At 38.9% G+C, this 10,362-nt stretch overlaps 1 pseudogene; it reads right to left on the bottom strand.

Moving 5' to 3' along the window:
* Positions 1-6,598: 6,598 nt before the first annotated feature.
* On the bottom strand, positions 6,599-9,936 carry LOC149402649 (uncharacterized; annotated as a pseudogene).
* Between the last annotated feature and the right edge of the window lie 426 nt (positions 9,937-10,362).

Here is a 10,362-nt window from a genome sequence, read left to right on the forward strand (position 1 = left end):
TCGACCCTCTAAACACTTAACCCTCTATATCCCACCTCAATCCTCCTAATGTTGAGCGTCAGAGAGGTAAACAGAGGCACCCCCTCTGTTTCCCCTTTGTAGTTCGTTGTTTCCTTCTCTTCCAGGACCAACGACAGACGAGGCAAACATCATTTACAGCTAGGGAGAACTCGGGATACCGAGTTCAAGATGCTCGATCCCAAACGCGACAACTTGGTCCGGCCGTGGGTCGAACCGTTTGGGGCTCCTAAATAGTTGTCCGAAAACGAGCGACAACAGTTGTCGTTTTTTTAATCTACAAAAATAAATAATTAGTAATGGACAAACATGGCTACAAGCTAGGCAAAACCATTGCCAATGAAATTCCTGAAAACTAAGGAGAATCACTTACCCAGGGACGAAGAAGATGAGATGCGTCAAAAACAAACGAAGGTAGCAGGATTAGGGTTTGTGTTTATGAAGCTTTGATGGGCTTAATTTATGGCCTGATACATTTATTTGGGCTACTATTACCAGTCCAATTAAACTACAAATAAATTTAGTGAAATTAACAAAATGTTTCTTTCCTTGTTAAAACTTAAAATCAAGAAATATAATGCACAAAATTATACACTTTGGATTAAAAAGTACAAATGATATTCAGTAGCTTGTGTTGTCGTAAGGTGTGTGTGCGCTTTCTTGAAAGAAAAAAAACATATAGAAGAGATAGAGAATAATATACTGAAAAGTGACTTCTAGCAATTCTATATTATAAGTAGAGATTTTTATTTTATTTTATTAAATGTTATTATAAATATGATTTGTATATTAAGAATTATATTTTTTTACAATGTTAAAAATGATAGATATATATATTTATATATGTATATTGTTTTAAATATATAATGCAACATTATTTCCGTTTGGTTTTTCATCGGCATGTCGGTTTTCCAACGGCAATTAAAAACGATAAATAAGTTGCATTTTTCCACATTTTTTCCGTTCGATTTTCCGTTGACGTATCGATTTTCCGTAAATCAAGAGGCTGGAAACAACAACGAAAACGGGATTTGAAACCTTGAGTTTTATATGCATAAGATTAAATGATAATCTATGCGTTTTAGAAAAATACTTTATATTTTTTTTATAAATGATACCCTACAGGCTACAGCTACATGTAGATTTCAACGTTGACTTCTTCGTGCGTGATGGTCCACAGTCCACACCATACACAAGCTATAACTTTTCTTTCAATAATCACGATTCACATCAACCTTTCCTATCATGCCTAATTTTTCTCGACTTTTTCATCTCGTCAGACGTAACATAATTTTAAATAACGCCCATTATAAAATAAATAAATAAATAAAAAAATAAAAAATTCCGCATCTAGTTATAATCAAGATAATCAGGAGAGTTACATTAGGAATTATAAAATATTAGTACAAGTAGTTCAATTATAAAGCAGCTAATAGAGTAATTTATACGTGATTAACCAATTTAACATAATAATCCATCGATTAATCTGTAAATATTACTTTATAAGTGTCCTTCCTATTATCAATTGTCAATAGCACCAAAAGAATAGTTATATCATCTTCTTCGTTTTCCTAATGTTGCGGTATTTAAGAATCTGAAACATTCAAAGAAATGAAACAAGTTTGACTTACTCTTCATGTTAGCTTTCAAATCCAATAAAAGCACATCATTGCATTTTGATTCAAATGACATATTCCGCACATATCTTACGGACACTGATCATTTATCACTGACCATACTTAACCTATACATACCATGCATTTGACACACATATTACATACAAACATGTCTAATCTAGCGCAATGTTCTATATATTTGATAAGTTTCAATACGTTATTTCCAATTAAATTCTCTATATCTTATTCATGTTAGATATATCATTTAATATCTGTTATATTTTTCCATTATGTTATTTTAAATAATTTAAATGTTTTATGTTACTGAATTTTTTATAGATTTAAAAAAAGGGCCGAGTATCGAGTAACCACTGAAATTTTGTTACATGTATCTTGACTAAAACATATTTTACCAAACAGTGGGTATTACCGAACCCGACTTGCTTAACTATTCATAACTGTTTGATTTTAAACAAATATTTATTTATTTTCTAAACTTGTCTATTTTACTTGAAAACGGTTAATCCAAATAACCAATAATTTAAAAAGGTTAGTTCTCGTTTTGGAGGGCGAGTCAGCAATTCCGTTAGATGCATATCGGCATCTCTGTTGTTGTTTACATCTCATGAGTTTTAATTATCTTTATTGATTTGTTCGTGTTCTTTATCTAAACAGTTTCAGCTATTTTGTAAAAGTTTATTTCCGTTGTGAATTTTTTGTATTTTTCTCTTTATGCAATATCATTAATAATACAGATTTTGTTTAAAAAAAAATTAAAAAGTCTATTTTGTTCATTTATGAAAAATGCAAAATGAAAACGTCTTTATTTGCATTTTTGCGTTTGTTTAAATATTTATTAAATGTAGCTTGATGTTATATATATCTATGGCAGGATTCCTATATAAAATTGAAGGAAAAACTACATTTGCGTTTTAGAAAAATATTTTTACTTATTTATTTATAAATGCTACATTTCATGGAATTCAACTTAGATTTATTATGACTCACAGACTGTACTGTAGACAGTATTTGATTATTATCATGAATAAGAGCGCGCCGAACATCCACAGTCCACATCATACATAAACAATAACTTTTAGAATAAATCTCATTTTTACCCCCTTTGGACTTGTACCTCGGTTACATTTCGTCCCCTCTACTCGAAAATGTTGCATTGAGAATCTCTCAACTAATGGCGTTATTACACGTTGCCACTTTTGTCTACTTTTGGATGTTAAATGTCACGTTTTTTGTCACGTGAGATTTAAAATATGTGCAATTATCAATATACCCTCGTTTTATTATTTTTATAATAATAATTTTTTTAAAAAAAAACTCTTCTTTCTCTTCTCTTCTTCTCTTTCTCCTTCTCCGAGGTATGTCCCCTCCATTTCTTCTTCTTTTTCTTCTGTCCTGAACCAACCCTCCCACCGAAGCATTGATGGCCTTATTGCTCGCCTCTCCAGAGCTTCCCATCTGAAAACACAAAGAAAGCCCCAAATCGCAACACCAATAGCAATCCGAGCTATGCTCTTATTCACCGAAGACACTAGATGTGCGTCGCTGGCGATTGTTGTTACTTCTCCGGAGAAAGTACTTCTGAGCGTGACCGAAGAAACTAGATCTGTGTCGTTGTCGATTGTTGTTACTTCTACGGAGAAAGTACTTCTGAGCGTGACTTGCTGCCTGAGTCAACGTCCGAAGATATTACAATTTCATCTCACGGAATCAAATTATAGAACCCGAGTCCAACATAATCACGATTAAAAAATCAACTTGATGAAACTAAAGCCGTGATTCCGAAATTCAAACTATCATATAAACACACAGACATTCGGACTAAACAAACAATTTCGGAAACTGATATTCCTTTCTCACAATTTCCACAAATTCGAGCAAAATCTAGACTCAAAGTGAATACAGTAAATAGAAAAATCAACATAGAATAGCAAAAGCCCCAAATTTGAAATAAGAAAGCCCTAATTTTCGAAGGAAAAACAGGGATTTCCATGGGTTTTTACCTAGCTGTGTGAATCACTGAAGATATCAGGTGAAAATCACTTCCCTCCGTCCATGGATTCACGGCGAAGCTTTGATGAACAATCAAAATCCAACTGTCACGCCCCGGAGAAGAAACATAGGAATAAGAAAAAAAAAATACGGAGAAGAGAATGAAGAAAGAACGACGACCGAAGAAAAAAAAAGAAAGAAAGAAAGAAAGAAGAAGATGAGCGAGAGAGAAAGAAGAAGAGAGCGACATAGAGAGTGAGCAGGAGAGATAGCGTGGGTGAGGGTTGAGCGAAATCAAGAAGAAGGAAGACACTACTACAAATATGGGCATCAGGTGCGACAAAAGTCGCACCTGATGCCCACACAGTCGCACCCGATAGTACTATCGGGTGCAACTTTGGGTGCGACTTAGTCGCACCTAATAGTATATACTATTAGGTGCGACACTATTGGGTGCGACTTATCGCACCTGACGTAGCACCTATTTTTCCGTGGGAACTTAAAGAATACGGCGGGAATTTAACTTTTGGGTGCGACATGTCGCACCCAATGCTCTCCCGCCAACTTATTGGGTGCGACTAGTCGCACCTAATACCCTTTCCGCCATAGTATTGGGTGCGACTAGTCGCACCTAATACCCTTTCCGCCATAGTATTGGGTGCGACTAGTCGCACCCGCTTCCCAATTTATTTTAAATTTTTTTTACAAATATTAGAATTATAATTAGAATTAGAATATAATATTATTAGAATTAGAAATTAATATTATTAGAATTATAATAGAATTATAATTAGAATTAGAAATTAATATTTCATATTAAAATATTTTTAATATACAAACAACTAATACGAGTTTGTTCGCTAATATAAAAATATACAAGTGCAACTATTTTCGTTGTTGCCTATAAAACTTATCTATAGAAGAATTTCCTCTTCCAAATAAGTTGCCTCTGCGGCCACTGCTGCTTCCTCCTCGGCCACTGCCGTTACCGCTAGGACGATCTCGCTCAAACTCCGCATAACCTGGCGTCACATTATCAGCCATTGCCGCTGATGTCGCCGTAGGGGAAGCCTGAGTATGCATCTGTGTAAACGAGAGCAGCTGTCGCTGCATCTCTTCCATCTGCATTTGTTGTGCCGCCATTTGAGCTTGTTGTGCTGCCAACTGAGCTTGCAACTCGGTATACAGTACTGGATCGGCACGTGACTGAGATGACAAACCAGACGAGATTCCATCTTGAGCTCGAGCCACACTCAAAGCCCCAACTGAGGTCGTGGTTCCTATCCCGACATCCCAATCACGGTGTGGCCCGAGAACGTCATGCATCGCATACTCCTCTGCGCGTTCGAGGATCACCTCTTCGCCTTTCTCCTCCACTTGTCGCAAAATATCTGCCACTTGGGCGTTGATTCACGCCTTTACAAAAAAACCAAATAAAATTATTATTAACTAATTAAATAAAGTAACTTATAAATTGTTGACTCGCGAAGGGCGTTGTCCAGTTGCCCTTAATATCTTGATGCTTTTTCTACCACGTCGTTAATGCGGAGGGCAATGTCCCATCCTCCTTCCTCTGCAAGTTTTAATCATCAAAATAAGACTAATGTGTCTAATGTTAATAAAAATTAAGCAACTTACGCTCTTCTGTCGATGAGCGAAAAAAGGTATCGACCCTTGTCTGGCCTTTGCCTGCTTCTTCTTCGCATTTTGTCTGTTGCGGTCAGCCTTTGCCTGCGAGACATAAATTCATTTAATTCGATTCGATGAGAAAAAAAAATCATGTTCAACTCATACCTTATGGGCCGGTGTGTTGAACACCTCTATTGCCTTCAACCAAGCCTCGTGCGTATAGCCCTTTGGTGTTTCTTCTCTGGCGAGCTCTATTTTCCCGCAAAACTTGTTGAAGAATCGATAACTTTGACTTTTGGTTGCGTCGCAACCGCTTCATTTCGCAAATGATAGTAGACTCTATCTCATTGCGAATGCAATCAGCTGGCACTCTCTCGCCAGTTGCAGGATCCTCGTACACAAAACGGTACTCGTTATGGATTGCGGTCATAACGGCCGTCACATGCTGAGGCTCGACTTCATTCCAGTCATTTGCGTGTGCTTGAAACGTCGCCTTGATCAAGTTTCCAAGACGGTTCGAGAAGGTGCCGATCATGGGATTTAGCTCCTTGATGTCCTGGTAGAATATCATGTGTCGCCGATCGTAGCGAACTACATTCGCACCAGGAGTCCCTACCCCTGCTCTCGCTGACACGAGACCCTTCGTTGGTCCACGTGTGTTCTTCGATCCGGAGGATCCCGGCGTCTGTGGTGGATCCTCGCCTCCACCTGCTCCAGTCGACATCCTATAAGAAGAAAACAAGATTAGAAAACAAAGAAACGTGGACGACACCACGAATTTTTTATTAAAATGCCCTCACATATGGCGGAGGAAAACCGTGGTTACATATTAGATAAATATTACTCATTCATCATCATCACTGCCTATAATGTTAGTATCTTCTTCTATATCTACATCAACATCTTCTCCCTCAAAAATGATGTGTGCCTCATTATCCTCATCAAATTCTTCATCATCGTCAACGATACTGACTAGCTCAATTTCAGCGGTTTCGTGTCGATGATTCAGACCTTCGATGTTTGACAATTCTATTGTCAATGGGACCAAGGCTGATGTGGTAGGGTCAACTTCGGGAATGTCCCAAATCCCTCGATGATTGCATTCCTGAACAATTTCCCAATCGCCACCTTTAACAAGATCTTGGATGTAGAAGACTTGTTTCACCTGAGTCGCGAGTACGAACGGCTCATCTGTAAACATCTCTTTAGCGGTATAAGAACTCGTCGCTCCAGTAATCTTATGAACATGCACTATTCGCCCTGTATTGTACTTGTCACCATACCAAATGCATTTGAATAGTACTACACGACAGTTATGTCTATAGTTAAGCACTGACATCTTCCATTCGTCCGTAGAAATTGTACTCATCCACGGGCACACATACACCACTGTTTTCAGTTATTCGTTGATTATCACGACGACGAGTGATGAACTTCACGCCGTTAACAAAACAGCTCGGATATTGATGGGCGATTTCCAATGAACCGACAGACAATGCGTAGAGCTCTTCAGACACGTCAGAGCCACTAACTTTTATGTCATAAATCTGGTTCAAAACAAAGAAATTCTTAGCACTTTTAACTCTTTGAAATATTTGGTTTAAGGTTTAGGGTTTACCTTTTTTGCAAACCAATCTTTGAATTCTTTTCTATGCGTTGCTTCGAGTTCAGCATCTTCAATGCCCACTTGAGAATTCTTTCGTATGAGTTCCAAATGCTCACTGTTGTTTGAAACTTTACTCAAATAACAGATTAACAATGGAATAACTTAGAGAAACACATGGATCGATAAACTTACAGCAAATATGGATCTACTTCACGACAATTGGTATAGATATACCACTCCGCCTTCTCTCTCTGCTCATCGTCTAATATTATCGGCTTCATCATCCCATAAGGCACACACATCTCGGATCGAAAAACAGAAAGCTCTCGAACTGGAACTTCATTAACACTTTTCTTATCCTCCAGATACCTTCCAACGAACGTTAGAGCTTCTTCTACAACGTAAGCTTCCGCAATAGAACCTTCAGGCCTAGCTCTGTTTTTAACAAAATGTTTTAACGTCCCAAGGTATTTCTCAAAGGGGTACATCCACCGCATATGAACCGGGCCGCCATACAACGCTTCCTCTGGTAGATGAATCGCCACGTGCACCATGATCGTGAAAAAAGGAGGTGGAAATATAATCTCAAGCTTACATAGTATCTCGACAATGGAATTTTGCGCTTTTTCGAGATCTTCCACTCTCAACGTTCTAGAACTAATCAACTTGAAAAAGTTGCAAAGTTCGGAGATCGTATCCTGTATTGCCTTTGGCACAAAAGGGCGAATAGCAACAACCAACAACCTCTGCAAGATCACGTGGCAATCGTGCGACTTCAAACCAGTGAGCTTCCCGTCAGCAGTCACGTTTTTCTTCAAATTACCAGCGAGGCCATCTGGAAATTTGACAGATTGGAGGAACTCGGTAAACCGTTGTCTCTGTTCAAGGGTCAAAGTGTACGCTGCTTGCGGTTTGTACCACCCATTCCCTTGTTCTTGCAAGTGCAAACTGGTTTTGATTTTCAAGTCCATTAAATCAAACCTCGTCTTCTCGGTGTCATAGTTTTTCTTTTCTAAGGTAAGCATGGTCCCAAGAAGATTCTCGCACACGTTCTTCTCTACGTGCATGACATCCAAGTTGTGCTTCAACTCCAACTCTGACCAGTAAGGCAACTCGTAGAAGATGCTTTTCTTCCCCCAACTAAGCTTACTCTAGGCTCGATTTCGTTTTCTGCCAACGGAGCCAGCGTGTTTTCCAGTTTTCGTGCAAGAAACACTAGCCAACTGAGCTAATATGTCTTGCGGAGTCAACTTGTCGGGTTTACTGCGTCTCTCGTGGCGATTTGTGTAGGGATCGCTACTTTTCCTCAATCGGTGACGCGTGGGCAAAAATCGACGATGGTCGTAGTACACAATTCTGTTTCTGACTTTCAGTGACGGCGTGTCAAAGTTGCACGTGGGGCAAGCGAGATACCCTTGGCCACTCCATCCTGATAAATACGATCGAGCCGAAAAGTCGTTTATCGTCCAGAGTAGCGCAGCACGCAACCGAAACACTTCATCGTTGGCTACATCTCGAACGTTGAATCCCGTCTCCCATAATTCTTTCAGCTCTTCAACTAGTGGCTGCAAGAACACGTCCATGTTTTTTCCTGGTGAGCTCGGCCCGGGAATCAGAAGCGTCAGCATAAGGTACTCTTTCTTCATGTGCAACCAAGGCGGCAAGTTGTACGCAGTCAGTACCACAGGCCACATGCTGTAGGCTAGACTCATTTCTCCAAACGGGTTGAACCCATCAGAAGCTAATCCAAGCCACACGTTTCGAGGCTCTTTGGCAAATTCTGGGTATCTCTCGTCCAGATTCTTCCACGTCGTACCGTCCGCAGGATGTCGCAGAACGCCTTCTTCTCTGACGCGATCTCTTTCATGCCACTGCATCTGAAGCGACGTGTGTCGAGAGGCGTACAACCGCTTCAATCGATCTTTCAGGGGAAAATATCGCAATATCTTTTGCGGTATCTGTTTCCCAGTCGGCTTCCATTTGCTCTCGTTGCAAACTTGGCACACTTCAGCTTTCTCGAGATCTTTTCAAAACAAGATGCAGTCGTTTGTGCACACGTCGATCATCTCGTACCCAATGCCGAAGCGCTTCAGTTTCGCCTTTGCCTCGTAGTGCTTTTCCGGAATTCGGTTACCGGTTGGATGAGACTTCCTCAAGAGCTGCAAGAGTTCTGTGAACGACTTGTTCGTCCAATGGTTCGTGACTTTGATGTGCATAAACGAAACCAAGAACGACAAAGACGAAAACTCTTTGCATCCAGGGTACAATTCCGCTTCCAACTCGGCAAATAAGTCTTCCACTTGCTCCTCCGCACGCACCTCGCTAATGGACCAAGAGCGAATTTAGAAGGAATGAGAGAGAAACTGTGAAAGGTATCTTATTTTTTTAAAATGGATTGTAGAAATTGTGGGAAAGATAAAGCGCCTCAAAATCCTGGAAACAATCCTGGAAAATGGATTGTTTTCTAAAATGGACTGTTTCTAGTGGATTTCGATTCTAATTGGTTCAAAACTCTACCGAAATTTTGGCAGAGTTTCCCCTATAATATTGTTAAACCAAAAACCTGCAAACTACTTTAAAAACATTTAAAATCCATCCAGAAACTATCATATTAATTAACTAAGTCCTAAACCGAGACTCCGTGGCTCGGTCACAACATTTTATCAATATCTATAAAACAATCACTCAGTAATTAATTAATTACAATATCATAAACAACTAATCTAATAAAATAGTTTAAACAATTAACCAATTTCAATCTTAATTAAACTAACATTTAAAATTTAAATTAGTTACATAACCAATTTCATTATTCAGTACAAATTGTTAACAATTAAACTACAAATTAATTAGTTAACTAAACTAACAACTTATCAACCAATTTGATTTTCAATACAAATTAATTAGTTAACTAAACTAATTATAAACACTATATATATTAACAATTATAATTACATTAATTAATACATGTACTTATTAAACACAAATATACTTCATTCATTAAATTCACAAATTAATCAACAAGTTAATTAAATTAACTACTTATTAACCTAACATATTAACATACTTATTAAAATGTAATAACTAATTAGCATTTTTCTAAACATGTGAATTAATTACATAAATAACAACTTAACAAATTTATTTACCTAATTTATGAACTTAACTAACTAATTACTATAACTAATCAATTAATTTAATTAACATAAATAACCACTAACGTTCACCGACGGGGCTGCGGGGAAGCGGCGCGGAGGAGAGGACCGGCGCGGAAGAGAGGACCGACGAGGAGCCGCTGCGGAGGACCGGCCGGCGTGGAGGAGATGACCGGCGCGGAGTAGCGGCTGCGGAGGAAAGGACCGACGGAGGAGGAGAAGACCGGTCTGAGAAGAGCGGCGCGCGGACTTGGACGTCGGAGAAGGCGCGCGGACTTGGACGTCGGAGAAGACTCGGAGAAGACAGAGGGAGAGAGGGAGGGAGAGT

Source organism: Urtica dioica, chromosome 3, assembly GCF_054948205.1.
Source record: "Urtica dioica subsp. dioica isolate 48M chromosome 3, U.dioica_male_clone48M_v1_H2, whole genome shotgun sequence".
NCBI lineage: Eukaryota > Viridiplantae > Streptophyta > Magnoliopsida > Rosales > Urticaceae > Urtica > Urtica dioica.